Source organism: Typopeltis vanoorti, chromosome 2 (assembly GCF_054136105.1).
Source record: "Typopeltis vanoorti isolate ZY-2024b chromosome 2, IOZ_Tvanoo_1.0, whole genome shotgun sequence".
Classification (NCBI taxonomy): domain Eukaryota; kingdom Metazoa; phylum Arthropoda; class Arachnida; order Uropygi; family Thelyphonidae; genus Typopeltis; species Typopeltis vanoorti.
Window position 1 is genome coordinate 96297039 of NC_143550.1, and position 17333 is coordinate 96314371.

Consider the following 17333-nt stretch of genomic DNA (forward strand, 5'->3'; position numbering starts at 1 on the left):
GTTTCAGTTAAATTTCAACCTGCAATCATTGTTTTCGTCAATTAAAATTTTGAAAATGAGTGAAAAATTGAAAGACGTTAGTAATTAAATAGACTGCTATAGCTACAGACTGCTAATCTCGATATAGCAAGTTTGTGTTTGTTAATAATTAGCCAATCATTTCTACCTACGATGCGAAATTATCATCCTACTTACCTAAAACTCGAAAATAAAAAACGTAAAAGCTTAAAAAAGTACATTATCAAATCCTTAAGCTTGTCCACGGCACTAAATGTGCTGATATTTGCGACTTTTCATGGATAGGACTGTAACAAAAATTTAACGTTTTCCTATTTTCAATAACACACACACACACACGCACGCACTGTCATTCTTAGCCGGTCTTAGATAGTGGTTGTGGAGTACCCTCACTTGGGGGACTTGAGTTTCTCTCACACAAAACAAACAAAAGTGGTGTTAATGATTACATACAAACAATTATATATTCTAGTTGCATGGCCTTATCTATCCCTACGTTAATTCTATGCTGCACGGTTCAGCCACAAATTTGAGTAAATTAGTTGGCTAACAACACACTAATGTAAACTTGAGGGCGTAATCTGTCTTTAATTTTTTTCAAAATGTTATTTTTTAATGTTATAGTAGTATTTTTAAAAGTACATGATACTGCTTTAAACTGCGTTAGATCTTGAAGGTCAACAGAGATGGCTATGATAAAAAGAAATTCTTGGTTTTCGCTAAATTAAGACGTCTGCTTAGATGAAACTGAAACACACGAAAATACTAAAAGAGAGTTTTCAGTTATTTTTATGACCAAAATTAAATCATCTATAAACCGTTGATTTCTTGTTGATTTAGTTTTGGAGAGAGGGATGGGTGAGAGCAACATACCTTAAGACATTGTTATTTTTATTGCAAAATCTGAATAAAAATTAATAACTATCAATATTTGTTTAAAAAAAGGAGAGAAAACAAACTCACAATCATGAACTCACAATCAGTTCTCGTTTGCAATTAACAACAGTAACTATAAGTTTCTTAACCTGATAGCTCATAGCTATCTCCTTCAGCCATAACTCCCGAATATCCCCCCCGTCCAACCCACACCTTAATAGTGTGCGATTCTATGCAGACTCTTCATCAGTTTTTAACAAAGTCATGTATTTTGGACCAGTTTTCAAAAACGAAGTCAATGTAGTGTTACTTTATGCTCTGGTCTGACCATTACTCGTTGTCCCAAGGGGGGGGGGCTACTGGGATGAGATCGGGATTTGCTGTAGGCATATCAAGTTTATTTACATCATCTTATCCCCAAACGATGTAGCAACAACACCCACATAATGCCAGGATGTTTTCTTGTGTTGAAAGACCCATGGACCAGCTTTGTAAAACTGCAACTAGGCGGAGAGCGTTGCAGTCGGCGTTCATCACTTCATGCACCACAGTAAAACTTCGAGTCCATAGCAAGGAAAAACCCCACTAGACTATCACACTATCGATTCTCTTGAATAGAAGTTAGTTCTCAGGCATTCGCCATGTGCACCCTCCTTCACCCGATGGGGGAAATGGCGAAGAGTGATCCGTCATTCCATATCACGGACTTCCAATGCTCCATTCACTATCATCATGCTCTTTACTCTAGTGTACTTTGCAATTTTCGTTGATATTGAGCTTATGTTCAGCTACCATTACGTAGAAACCGATACTGTACATCTCTTTACGTTACTATCTACCTGAATACATAAAAATTCTTCGGACTCCTAGTGGCAGTTTAACAGAGCTAGGAAGTTTCCGTGTGGGAATGCCAAAATGTCTGTAGTAATTTTGTAATCAAATCCCTTGGTTTTACTTTCCTAGCATGCTGAAGATGTTTGAAAGATTGATATTATATAAGTCACCAATCTCCGTGATTCTTTATCAATATCATGAAGAGATTGATCACTTATTAGCTCTAAGGGCTCTGTTTGGCTGATATGCTATTAGCAGGTTGATTGGAAGAATTGCGACAGATACAACAACTGTGGATGAAGCCAAGGCACTACTACTTTTGTTCTCTGACAGTACTGCCCGTCTTTAGAATAGGAAACATGGTTTTTGTTTCCTATAAATATCTTCTCCAGTATGAGACTGGATGATCAAATTCAGTTAAAAAGCCCTTTATAAACGTTTGTGTCCTAGACAGGATTAGAACCTACTTCTTTTCGACCGAGTGACAAATGCTGTGATCACGTTTGAAGGAAGAAAAGAAACCTTATAGAATAGATGTAATTTTTAAAAATTCCCTGAGTGCTGTTGAGACGGTTTTAACTCAATTCTTATCCAATTCCCGATCTCCGAATGAAGTTCATGATCGATGTTAGTGACACTGTGTAGACTTTATGAGAAAGATACATTGAACTAATTTTTTGAAATTAATTATACAAATCTGGAAAATAAATATCTTCTCTTAAATATTATTAAAGCTTATATTAGTATCTAAAATACCATTCAGTAGTGGGAAGTAGTAGCTTCGTTTGTGCGATTCACTGTTTATTTTTATTTTTATTTTTTTTTAATATTTTACAATTTTTGAGACCTACGAAATGCTTCAGGAGGGGTGGCCCAACCACCTAATGGAAAAATTTCGCCTGCCTAAACTGAGGTTAATAATTTAATCATCCATATATTACGCGCGGAATCAAGAAAAACTGGAAAGCATTAAGATGCAATCTGTAAGGTGGCAACAACTGTTGTGATTGATATAATGGGTGGGTTCGCTTGAACATTTAAACGCTATTTATAAGTGTTAATTTCGTTACTTTGAAAAATAACAATCAAATTTTAATTAAGGATAACATTTCATTCGAAGTGAATAATCAAACTTTTCTTTATTCTGACTTCTGATCGAGATTTACTGATAAACATTATGCTTCAAGGTACATATTGAGCCATTACTGTCAATAAAAAAGAGGAATGTTGAACTCTAAAATATAAATCGCGCATTGCCTACGGTCGTTTTTCATAAGCAACTTCACAACTAGAGAAGCAAGGAAAGAATGAATGAATGAAAGAAAGAAAGAAGTGAGAATATTTGGGATAGGTTCGAAGTTATCTACTTGAATCAGAATTATATGTAAATAAATAAATATCCTTTTTAAGGAATAAAGACATTTTGAGGAGAGTCACCTTGGAATCATGTGGACCTGCATGAGAACAATATTCTTTCCATTTCAGAATGGCAAAGAACTTACATAAATGGAACTGCTTAGCCTACAACAGTTTCACCTGCCGACATAAGGACAGTGACACGAAGGTCAAGAACAACTAAAGGAGACGCCGTCTCTGATGATTTTTAGACTGCAATAAAGTCAAACATTACAATCAAACACTGTTTGCCAATGGCAATGAATCTAATGGTCCTGTGCTAATGTCTAATATCTAAGGAAGATTAAGATGACTGGAAGCAAAATTTTTTCTCGTTCCTTATTTGTTTGCTTACATACAGCTATTGAAATCTTTACGTTCAACACTTCAGTCCAATATTAATCATTTTAAAATGTTCCGACCGATCCCATTGGCTGACAGAGAAAAAATGTGGGAACGCTGTCTTAATGGGATATATTTAGTATGCGGATCATGCAGCATATGGATCACTTTTATGTATGTGTTTTGTCTCGGGGATTATTAACTCTAATATTAGAAGTTACTTCATCAAATCATTTGACAGATAACATTACTGGTCGTCTCTTCATTTTCTTACAATTTGAGCTGTAGTGTTTAACCTCTTTTAGCCTCCTCTTGATTTCGTAATATGTAACCTCGGCCTGTCCATTACCTTCTCAAAGTCATTTCAATCATTGTTTTTATTGGGGTAATTAAATATGTCAAGATATTTTTATAACTTTTTTCAATAAATAAGATGAGGAGGGATGGTCTCTGCAAGAACGAACATATTATTATTATATGTTATTTCTGATCTCATCTGATATATCTGTAACTAAAGCGTTCGTTTAGAGGTTGAAAATACCCTGAATTCAACAAAAAACTATTTTTTTCTGTAATAACGAATTCAGCATTTTGTCGTGTTGTTAGTAGTAAAGAAAACCTCGATGTAAAAAAAAACCTGAAACGGTCGTACTATCTTTCCTTTTTTTATTACCTTAGGATATAACTATCATATAATGAAGATAAAGGGAGTTTCCCGAACGTTCATTGCACGTTCAATTCATTATTAATGTTCATTAAATTTAGGGTATTATCAACGAGTTAACATATATTAATAATGTCATTTTACTTCTGACAAGATGGCCCATTAAGGAATATTGATAAGGAACTATGAATACTGATGTCACAAACGTTAAAAATCACGGCCTTGAATTAACCGGATTCGAAAACCGAGAGATGCCATTACCAAGTTCAAAATGTATACATATCTGCTAAGGAAGTTATTGAGTCATTATAGCAATAAAAAAAAGAAAAACATTAATTAAGAGTGAATTTCTTGATGTTGTTTCATAATTCTTTTCATCTAATGTACAATCAAAATGCAATTATTGAGATATGAAGATTATATTACTCACATTAATCTCAGTATAGTAATTTAAATATTTAAATATGATTTTTAATTCGAAATGGTGCTGAAGAACATGTACGCTAAACTCAATATGAAAATATTTTGTACATTTCGTAAATACAGAAAACGCACTCTGCTATTCCATTAAAGTAATCGTCATTTATAACTCAAATTATTTCAAATTCAAAATTATCAATTTTATTTATTTAAAATCATAGTTATCTATAGTTAAATCATAGTTATCTAAAATTATAGATAACTATGGACTACAAACTAGGAAAAACAATACTGTAATTCTAATTTAATTAATTTAATTGTATAACAAGAAAATGCTATCTTCTCGTGATCACAGAACTTCTGATTTCAAAGTATGACAATAATAAGTAAAAGAATCTTTAGAGAATTCACATGACCGAAAATTAACTCTTCATACATAAAAGAGCAGGATTATCACTGTTGTTTTAAGACTGTATGAAAATGAATTCAGTTCCTAAAAAGAATTTTGTAGTTGTGAATAACTTTAGTGTAGAGTAATCGTAGTAAAATACAACAGTCTGTTAGAAGTTAAATCATCTTTTTGCTATGCCAAAACCGAAAATAGAATTCACCACATATATACATTGAAATACTCTGCCATATATACATTGAAAACTTGTTTCAATGACCCAAAAAAAGAGCACAAAAAACTCAACTCGTCCACAGCTCTAAGAGTAAGATTAATTCAATCTACGTGAAGAATGGTTTAAAATAATAAGTAATAGTACTGATTACTATTTTGCAGTATATTTATCATATAAATTTGATCATCTGTGATAATATTGCTACAAGTGAAGTATTAAGGACATAAAAATACTTAATTTTAGTTCTTTAAAACATTCTTTACGTAAATAGAATATGATGTTAAAGGAATTGTCTAGTGGCATTTTTAAGCCAATGGAATATTCTGATACTGATTATTTTCTTGCTACAAGAAAACTTTGAATTAGTCCGTAATTGGTGTGGCTAAAAATATCAATAAACGGGAAAGAAATTTAAACTTTTAAAATGGAGAATTTGAGTGATCTTGGTATACAGAATAACAGTGTTTTATAATGCGATATTTTATATAGCAATTCGCGTCAAAAATATTATTTTTGTTTAGGAAAAATAACGGTAGATCAAAATTTCAAAGAAATTTGATATTTGATATATTTGATTTTTCAACCATTTTACATGTATGAAATTAAAAAAATACTTCTGGTTCAGCATCAATAAAAGTAATTGTAAACGATTGCAATACATGACCTAAACTCACATCATTACATGGAAATAGTCAAGCTTGCAATCTTCATTAATATCACCTACCTGAAATTGGCATTGGGATGTAAGGCACAGAAAAATAGGATTATTATAACAAAAGATTTGGGAATTGTTCTAATAACGAGCATCTTCAGATCATGCTTAACGAGCACCGGGATCGAAATTCCGTCAATCTCGGGTGCAAGAGTATTTGTTCCTTCCGCCACTTGTAATTCTTGGGCTAGGATGTCACCTTGATTTGTGAGTCGCTAGCAGGACAGGTGAGGTTTATTTCCACCACACCATGAGTCACGACTATATACAGTTTGCAACCACAGGGTGGGACGACCCGCTTGTTCTTTTGGGTCTACCACGCTGCACTATCAGCGTGTAGTGGAATTGTCTTATAGCATACTCGGCGGCAACAGCGGTGGTGGTGATGTTGTTGGTGGTGTCGGCGGCGGCGGCGGCGGTGGATGCATCAGGGCCCATTGTCGACCTTCTCAGTGTGTGGTTCTACCTACTCAACGGCATATCGCCTGCCCGAAGGCAAAACGACGTATAGGGACAACTGTCCTCTCTGATGCTGGTATTGTGCTACGGATCCTCGTGATTGGCCCAGTTATCTGACGGGCTCTTCACCACGTGTATAGCTGCCAAGGTAGGTCCGTACGTTAGAGAGAAGACTAATTATCTCAAACGGGAGCAGCGAGAGAAGCAAGTGACGACACCCTCTGAAACTCCAGAACGAGAAACAGGTATGCACCTGCGGAGACCACTGCCTAGTGCGAGTAGCGGAGAGAACCTCCCAGCGCACATGTTACGTCAGTAGTGTTGTCGATGATTACACCTGGAAGAAAGCAGGTTAAGCACTTCGAGACCCACCTCTAATAGAAACGATTGCATTTTCATAAGAAGTGCAATGATGCAATTTAGAAATAATCCTATTCTTTCTATAGTTGACGGTAGCTAAAACTTCGGAGTAGTTAAAAAGTAATGAAGACCACGTGCGAATAAGAAATCGATTAATACTTGTTTTCCCATGCTGGGCATCACGTAAGTAGAGTTCTTTCCGGTTTGGTTTATCTGATGGCAACTATCTTAAATCATTGGGAATCTGCTTTTATTATTAGTTCTATTAATTAACTAACCAAATTACCGAATACACGCAGGCGCGCTCGCCTGGCACGCACGCACGCACTCACAAAACGCGCGCGCGCGCGCGCGCACACACACACACACACACACACACACACACACACACACACACACACACACACACACACACACACACACACACACACACACACACACAACAGGAAAAGCGAGAGAATGAAAGAAGAGTTCAAATTCTGGCATTATTTCGACAATGTTAGCAAACATATATATTTGTCTATTGTGTGCCAAACCGTTAAAAAACCTGTACGTATCCACAGTTTCGTGCGAAAAGAACATAAATTTTTGCAAAACCAAACCGGAACTTTGTGTAGCAAAAGGAAAAAAACACAGACTGATCAAGAGCGCCATCTTTTCAACACATTCTTTGCGGTGCATTTTGATTTACTGCAGAAAACTAATTTTAATTATCTGAAATAACAAATATTCCATTTCTTGTTGCAGATAATATGTGCGCTTAAAATTTTTAATGACATCTGCAGCGCTTTTTAAGTAAATATATCGGATAGTTTAGACGATAATGTTCTATTTTTTTTTTATTTTTTTTTTTGCAGGAAAATCCATTACACTGTCTGAATGTCTGGAATTAAAAATTAAAAGATGTGAACGTTTTGTTGTAAATTTACAATTATCTCTGAGATAAATATTATCAGGCAAGCTTTTAATACATTTTTATTTTATTTCCAGTGACTATTTTTGTCTGGAATGTGACTATTTTTTTCTTATTAGATCAAATACTTGCATGGACAATCTTAATTTCCAATATTATTTAATTGGATATTTATGATAAAATTTTATTTCATTTTTTTTAAACTCACCGAAATTAGTATTATTAATGAAAACTTATTTACTGAGATATTTATTAGATATAGATAGATTAATAACATAACATTTTTGTATAGTGTTTTACAGATGTTAAGAGCTATTAATTTTGTCATTATTAAATAAATATACATGATTTGAATTATAGCTTATAAAAGCAATTCGATTTTATTGAATGGCTTTTGGTTGACTTCTCAAACACATGACAACCAAAAAGGTTAAACGGTGGAAAAAATCATTTAAATATATGCAATATAAAGAGCAAAGAGAAGAGTGTAGCAAGACCAAGAGAAGTTATTTAAATGAACCAAAAGAGTGCAGTCAAACGACTTCAGGCACAGCATATAGAGTGCAGGCACTATTAATTAACTGCTAATTAAAAACTATATAATCGGTAGTGATAATATAACGCTGCTTTGCACACACACTTATTTATTTATTTATTTATTTAAATAGCATTGTGACGTGATTTCAGCTCACCTCTTGATCATCCTCCTTGTATTCTAGAATACCTGTTGTAAGATTTGAACTTAAGCTGTTCGATTGTTCCCGAGTTCGGCACGATTCTAAATTTTTAATTTTCTAAATCAATATAAAGAAATAAAACCAGAAATCGTCCTTTGACATAAGATTCATGTATATAAGGTTAAATTTCTGTTTATGATCATACAGAGGCAATGACATACGGAATCTGCCCCTCTCGTTTCCTTTACAAATTTTGCATGTCTGTATATCAGATGAGAAAAAATCCTTTTTATATTCTGTTTTTATAGCAGATTATTGTCTGCTAGATAAAAGGCCGAGAATAAACGTTTACTAAGCTAAGCCAAGATGTTAGGCGTAGGGATGTTAAGTTTGGCGGTTTTTTTATCTTTCTATTCTGCATTAAGCCACTAATTTGAATAATAATAATTTTTTTTCACGCATTCGATTCGAACGCACGGCCTTTTGGCTGGAGAGCGGACACGCTAACCACTCGGCCGACCAGACCGGCAATAATAATAATAATAAACTCTTGTAGAATATAGTGAGTAGAGGGAATCTTTATAGAACTAGAGCATAGGATGAAATTAATTCGCATAATACACTTAATCAGCAATACATAACAAAAATGAAGATTAATTTTCTATATAATTGCGAAAAAAAATTTAATCAGCGCTTATGAAAATATAACCTTCAGCATCGGAGTTGTTTTGATTTGCACACTACTTAAAACAAACGTACTCCTCCCAGGATCGTGTATATTCTGCCTTTGTTAGTCCTTAGTTTGATGATGATGATCAGCCTGTATTTCAACTACTTCTCCCATGATGACCCAGTCCATCTTGGGAGAGTGTATCTATATCTATACTTGGATGAATGAATGTATGAAGGTGGAAGACAATCACAAACATCCATGCCTAGGCGGGATTCGAACCCGCAGTCTCTAGGCTGGAGAGCGGATACGCCGAGGGGTTAGCTACTCGGCCAACCAGCCTGGCAGTGCTTAGATTAAAATGCTATAAAATAATTATATTAAAAGTGGTATACAATATGGACGGATCCATAATATCCTTCATGTAATAAAGTTGATTTATAATGAATTGGCTTATTGAACCGAGAGTTGACTTATAATGAATTAAACTTTCTGACAAAGGTATTGCTTTGGTACTCAACAATGGGTTTGTTCTCTTAAGATTTCTGTCTGTAATGAGATCACCAGGTTCGAGTCAGCTGTCAGGCCGGTGAAAATTAATAATCTAAGCACTAATAAAAGGCAAATATACAAGCTACTCATCAGAGTTCATGTGTTTTAAGTAGCAAACCAAAGCAACTCCGATAATGAAGGTTATTTTCTCATAAGATTCCTGGTAAATTTCGAAACTTTTAAGTTTCTTTCTATGTTTAATTATAAAATATGGATCTATCCAGATCTATCCTCCATTTTAATAAATGGATTTAACAAACTGGGTAAAAATCAAGAGTAACATGCTTTAACTAAACTGGGTAAAAATCAAGTTATTTTATGACCAAGCAGAAAAACAGCAGAACTTTCATACTATTAGACCTTGAACAACTAGTTCTTGCCTAGTACAATATACATTTATATGCAAAACCTATACTGTCATTTAAAAACAGTTTATCTTTCATTATAGTAGTAAGTGACATTAACCATTCTGATGACCCGTTTCTAAGGTTATTTTTCATGTACTCAGAAAACGTATATAATACCATAAAGCTTTATTCAAAAACATGTAAGAGTAAATGACTAAGTGAGGATAGAATTCCAACTCATCGAAATGACAAAGAAAGCTACAAAAGTTTGTAAATGAAAAAAAAAAGTCGTCAATCAAAAAGCAAACAGATGGCATATAGTTGTAATCTTAATAATTAGATGCAATCAGCGATGTAGCATGCAGTTATCATTGTGGCGGATTAAAGAACGGGATAGGGTTTCCAAAAAACGGAGACACTGAATTTTGCTTGATTATCAGATAATATACAATAACACATTATCATTATATATATGTATATACTGTCATCTATGTAATCTACTGGCATTATATTACCACATTTATTTTTTTATGTTAATCCTACCCACGAAAGGTTGTTAACCGATCGTACATTAGTGTTATTTCGGTGTGAGCTAAGATTAGATAATACGAACCCTGCTCTAGAAACTAAACATGGGACCTTTTGAAGCAATTTCATCACCAATAAGCTGAGTGGTGGTCTCACGGCGGCGCCGAAATTCATCTCCGTCCTAAAGACATTTATAAAATATCGAACTCCGTGGTAGAATTCTGACTCCAGCTTGTTTGGTTAAAAGTGTACTCGCTAACCATTCCGCTAATGATGTATATTATTATTTATTGTTTGTAGTTTGCCACGGAATAAAACATATAATAACAACGACAGACAGATGAGGTGTTGATGCTTTAATTAGTGCAATGTTGAACAATTGGTTATAATTAGCTTAGCAGTTTGAGAACAAACCTCGAAGCTCACGAAGGAACTTTCGTGTAGTACATTAATACAGTAAATTAAATCTCCAGCACATTAATAATTAGTTAAAAATAATCCGGAAACCCTACTCTAGAAATCAAATATATACTTTTCAAAACACTTCAACAGCGCATATGCTCAAGGGAGACATCAATTCAGATTCCATCCACCAGACTGAAAGGCCTCAGTTCGCATTTCATCATATGCGAAATCTTTAATTCACTCGATCCAGGCTGCGTTAAACTCAGATGGAGAGGAAAAATGTTTTCTTGATATGACAGATAAAAAAAACACTCCCCCCCACAAAAAAAGAAAAAAATATATATATATATTCGGGTTCTAGTCAGTTAAATTTTAATTTTATAAATATATATATATATATATATTTTTTTTTTTTAACCAAAAGCAAATCGGTTGGAAAACACCACGCCCAAACGACTAGAGTCTCACTTCCCTAGTAGAGTACGCCTTCTCCAGTAATGCAGAGTACCAGCATTTGGAGAATTAACTGTACGTAAACTCCCGTTATCCTTCTGCTTGGAAAATTAAGGAGTTTTTATTTAAATTAAAATATTAATATCTTATGAATTTATAACTGTCTAACTTGCATCCTTTCCAGTCAATATCATTTACAAGATTTATATCGATAAGTAAATCTTTATTAAATTAGTTTAACAGCTTTCGTTTTTTTTTTCATTGGATAAGTATGCTTATAACACAAAATATACAAAGATCTGTTATTTTAAGCTAAAAGATCATTTTAACGCATTTCTGAGCTGTGTCTGGCATCTAAACAGGATGAAAGAACTTTACTAATACAGCGGAAAAATTATGGATGGGATACTTTGTTTCTTCTCGAATAATTCAGAAGCTTCTTTCTTCAAGATATCATGCATCAAAAACTATACGTGCCATCCATCTTAATTAAGGTGACATTAAGTATTAGTCTCTGTTCATTCCTCATGAGAAGAAAAATAAATAACTCTGCGTCTGATCATGCACCCTCAAAGCACCCAAAGAAGTAAATAGCTTTTGCTTAGAAGAAGAAGAAGAACAAGCTTTCAGAATCGCTTGCTTTTGCTTGAAGACGAAAAGTAAGCGCTCTTAATTTACCCTTCTTTTTCTTTAACAGTGTGATGGGTGTATGTGTTTATCAGCGGAAATCTAAATATTTAATTGATATTTTTGCACAATAATTTTATAAGTATTGATTAGAAGACTCATATTTTGTTATCTAATTTATATTTTTGGCAGTTTAGTTACCGAACCCGTTTATTTATTGTTTAGAAGTAATACTTCAGTATCGCGTACGAGGGGTCTTACAATTGTTGTGACATCTCCTTAAATACACACGCGCGCGCGTACACACGCACGCAAGCAAGCAAGCACGCACAAAATTTAACCTAACAGTGTGCATACTAATTAGTTTCGGTTTTATATAGTTAGTCGAAAACAGTTAGTAAATAATACTTGTTTTCAAAGATGAATAATTAACTGCCTTGATTAATTATTCCTTTTCTTCTTTAACTCGTTCAGTGTCATGGCTTTTCAGTCATTAGCATTTATTAATGCAATCATCAGCAATTGCTTAATTTTTACAACTGTTAACTGAAGAATTTTAGGTTTTTTTTTTCACATAGCTCCGTAAGGAATTTTCGTGTATGGTTGATTACAGGTTAATGATGTTTACTGAGAACGCAAGTCGATAACTTCTGTTTTAGGAGTTGTTGACCTCTCGCTTTTAGGAGTGACATGTTTTTTTTCAATGATGCGCGAATAATTTATAGAAGACAATAAGACAATGATTCATGTATTTGTTTTTTTTTTATCCAGGATGAAAGAAAAGCAAACCAATTGGCTTCAGCTAAGAGCAATTTGCTTATGAAATTATATTAATGAAAGTTGTCCTCATACTGAAATGGCTGACTATACTATTACTATTGGAAAATATTTGTTCTAATTGAAAAGTATGCTCCTCCAATTGAGAATATTATTAAAATTTCTGAGAAGTTTTAAACTGCTTATACACTTTATTTCGATCTTTAATTTAAATTACTCATAAGCGGACAAAAATCTTATGAAAGTTAAGTTAGTAGGAGCAGAGCATTGTGTGTGTAAGTTCTAATGCTCACACAAAAGAATACAATTGTAAACTAAATGCAAGCGAATTCCAAATACGGTTCTTTCAACAGAGTCATGGTTTCCTTCGAGCCCAATTACTATATTGTTAAACTATGTTTAAAGTAAATGAAGTTGTACCAAAACAGTCAATTTTGTCCGTAAACATGAAGGAGGGAGGCTCCAATATGGTGACATGAACGTCTATTTTTAATTATGACTGATTCTGATTCATAATTCGTAAAAAAGAGATGAAGATCTTTAATGTAATATAGAAATATATTCTTATATTTCTTATTTTTCTTCATTGAAGAGAGCAATTAAGCATATGCTATGCTCCTGCAATTAAGCAAGTGCTAGTAGACTATATTCATTACTGAACTACCGCTGCTGGAGAGAATTTGTGTGGTTGTTGGTCTATTAACTTTCTTTCTGGGCTTATCCGCTTTTTTAGACCACAAGAGGGAGAGAGAGAGAGAGAGAGAATACTTTAAAAAATACAGAACTGCCTTTAAGAAGGTCTATTAGAAGGCTTTAGGTTTAGAGACTACTGTATGTATATTGAAGGCAGCGAATCAGTGTTTATGAAGACTCATGTTTTGTCATAAAGTATGTACGTAATTAAAATGGTACTAAGTAAATAATCGCATAAAGCAAACAAGAGGAAAGCTCCAAAACAGTTTTTTTTTTTTTTTTAAATCGACTTGTAGCCAGTGACAAAATTAACAAGCACTGCAACTGTCGCTTGGATTTTGTTTTGATTACTATCACTGCTGTGCACTCAAATGAGGTAGATTAATGAATTGTCGAGACAGGTCATGTTATATTTTGTTAACTGAGATAGTAATCATCTCGAAACTTAGTAGCAGTATTATTTTCAAGTCATGAAAAGAGATGCTGAAGAAACATTAACGTGCATGAAACGTTTACTACATTTATTTAAGAAAGTGCATTATTTAATCGAAAGCCTTCGTAGCTCAGTCAGTATAGAAGAAGTCCTCCACGTCGGAAAGACGTGGGTTCGATTCCTGTCAGTGACGTGAAAAACCTTTACTGATCCCCTTCCACTAAAGGTGAGTTAGTCAGTCTTCTATGGATTAAGGGTTTTTTCCCACTCGAAAACTCGGGTTTTTCGTCCCCCCCCCCGAACAGACAAACCGGCCCCGTGAACACACACACATGTTACAGTCAAGAATACTTCCTAGCCATGCCTGTCCCGAGTCCGGAAAACCAGTACCATATTATTTAATGAAATACCAAACAATAATCTATAAGTTGATTACTGCTATGTGGAGTTGTTAGTTGGCTATTTGCCAACATTTAATTTGATGCTTCCCGATTTAGTCATTTGCTGAACCTGTCTAAAATAGTTTACATATAAATGTAACAAAATTGCATTCATAATTATATAGCGTGAAAACTGGCATAATTGCCGTGTTGGTAATGTTGGTAATATGTAAGCAAAATGTGTCTATTCTGAAAAAAAATATCACAAATATTATCAGATATAATTGATCACCACAATAATTTTTTTTTTTTATATTTAAAATACACTATTTAATTTTAAAAATAAACCTGATATTTTCTTATCCATAATTTTTTTATTATGAAATAAAACTAAAATAAGCACTTTATTTGATCGATGATTCTAAGCAAAACGGCCAATTTTATTTTTATTTTTTATTATTTTTTTAAACTGGTGTAACTGTTTTCTTAATGTTCTAAGGCAATTTTTACTAAAGTACGTGTAATAACTTATGTTATTAATCATATTCGGGAACTCTGTTGTTTTAGAATCGGAACATACACAACATATCATGCCTGTTAATTACAATATGTGGTCCGGCTCATATACAGGGCTAGACCAGACCAATCTGTCTGTTGTGGGCGGGAGGTAAAATCCACTCTAAGATTCTAAAATAGCCGAACTCAAAAATGAAGGTTTAGAAAAGGAATGAATTATTACCGTGTTAGAAGGATATTCTGGAAGCAAGTATGAATAATTAAGAAACGTTTAAGAAATAATACAGTAATATAATGCATTAATAAATTAATACATTAATATATTAATGTATTAATAAATTAATACATTAATACAGACATACAGTTGTAGCCTATTCTTGAGTGTCTATTTTTTGACTGTATTATGTCTTATCATTGTGCATATGTCTATTATTCTGTTCATATATATTAAGGATTAATGTGATGTAACTTTTCATGTGCGAGCCATACGCTAAATAAATAAATAAATACCATTAATACATTAATAAAATATAATGTATTATATTAATTCCATTATTTTAATAGTCTAATAGCCTATTTGCATACTTTCTAGATACATTGCTGATTAAATTTATTAAACCAGTTTCACTAATTGTAAGCATTCACCTTTATGCTGTTTACAGCAAACTAAAATAAACGAGATTCAACGATATACTTAATTGATAACTGTGATTAAAACTTCCTAATCGTTTACCTGACTTGAAATCAAATACTATATTCTGATACAAGATTTCTACTTTTAACAAAAGCATTTATTTTTCTGTTTCCTTTGTATCTTACTAAATCGTAGAAAATAAGAAGGCAAGAGTTATTCGAAATTTACAGGAAACCAACATAAACTAAATGTTATCTAACTTTAATATAAGTTGCGCTAGAAAGTTGTGCTCCTTTAGCAATACTCATTGCTAAAATAGCACATGGTGGTAGAACAAATGTTCTTCTCTCTTGCGATAGCACTTTTGTGCATTCTTAATGGCATTATCTTGCTTAATGAAACATTGAAAACTGCTAATTATGGCAATTATACATAATCTCATTTTAACATATCATGAATAATACATGTATGAAAATCTGATTAATTGATTAATATCTATATACTAATTTTTTTTCTTTCTGTTGCAGCTGTCTTCCAGTCGTAAAATATCTATGACACACTCTGAGTTTTGATCATCATCAACTCTTTTTTACTCAGAGAGAGAGAGGGGGGGGGCGACTCAAGATAGTAATCCTACGGTTCGTATGACTCGAAGGGAGTACCAACAGTGATTCAAGAGAGACCATTTTACTAATTTTATTTATTTCGCCTGGTGAGATTGATCTAAAGATTTAAATTCCATTAAGCAACTCTACTAGGAATCTTTCGTGGATCAATGCGTCTATGCACGATATTATTGGATAACCAAAAATCAAATGAAGGATCGCCAGCATTACAACACTAAAATATAGGAATGAAAGGCCAAAAGCAGAAAGCTTATGCGAAATGATATCTCAAACAATATTCAAAAGAATATTTTAATATCATTCCCGCCTATAACATGTTAAAGCGCATATAGTACATTTAATACCCTGCGGAGACTATGGATGTGAATCCCGCTGTGACATGAATGTTTGTAAATGCCTTTATGTGACAGATGATAATATCATCTGTCTCATCTAACATCTGTGTGAGACTATCAGGCTGTTTATTTTACACCAGCTTGAAATTCCATTAAACGGTTCCAATTTTCAGTAGCTATACTATATTATGTGATGTTCTTAGTCCATAATGTGGACTAAGAACATATGTGATACTGTAGGGGTTTGTACTTTCTAGTGGTTTCTAGAGCAGGAAAAACCTAATCAAACATGAAAGTTTCCATGCCGCTTCAGGCCCTTAATAAGCATGATAATGAACCAACTGAGCCTCGAAGATCATCTGCCATCCAAAGACTTTCAAAAGCTTCATGTCGCAGTGAATTCGAACTCACATCTATAACTCACATCTATAAATCAAAAGACTGAAAGCTTTCCATTCAGCGAACTATGTTGGTGGTGCAAAGTTAATTTTGCGACCTCTGTAAAGGACATGCTCTTTTCAGAGTCAACAGAGTGTAACAAAACAATTTTTTTATTAAATAGAAAAAGCACATTTAGAAATTGGAAGTTTTTTTCTACCAGATACTCATTCCCGAAGTCTCTGCGAACAACTTTCGTTATACATTTTTATAGAACCACATGAATAGTAGAACTGTTTTATTGCGAATGCTGTTTTGCCTCCTCAGGCCACATTTGCTTCAAAATATACATCTGGAAGTAGAAATGTAGCTGCTTCATTTAGTGTCCTTTTTTTTGCTGTCAAACATTTAAGCTGTCTACCATATTTAACTTCGGAATAAAACCTTTATAAACCTTTGATTAGCATAAATCAATATTCTGATTGAAGAACATTTGATAGCAATCCTTGTCCCATCCCTATTTCCAGCCTATATGAACCAATATTTAAACAACTAGTGGCGTATTTTTCCCCCTAACGAGAACACAGTGCATCATATTCGAGTTAAACTTGAATTATTTTAAAATTCGATATTATTCGAAATTTTAAGTACTTACACATTCCTAAACTAAGTTCTAAATTAAGAAC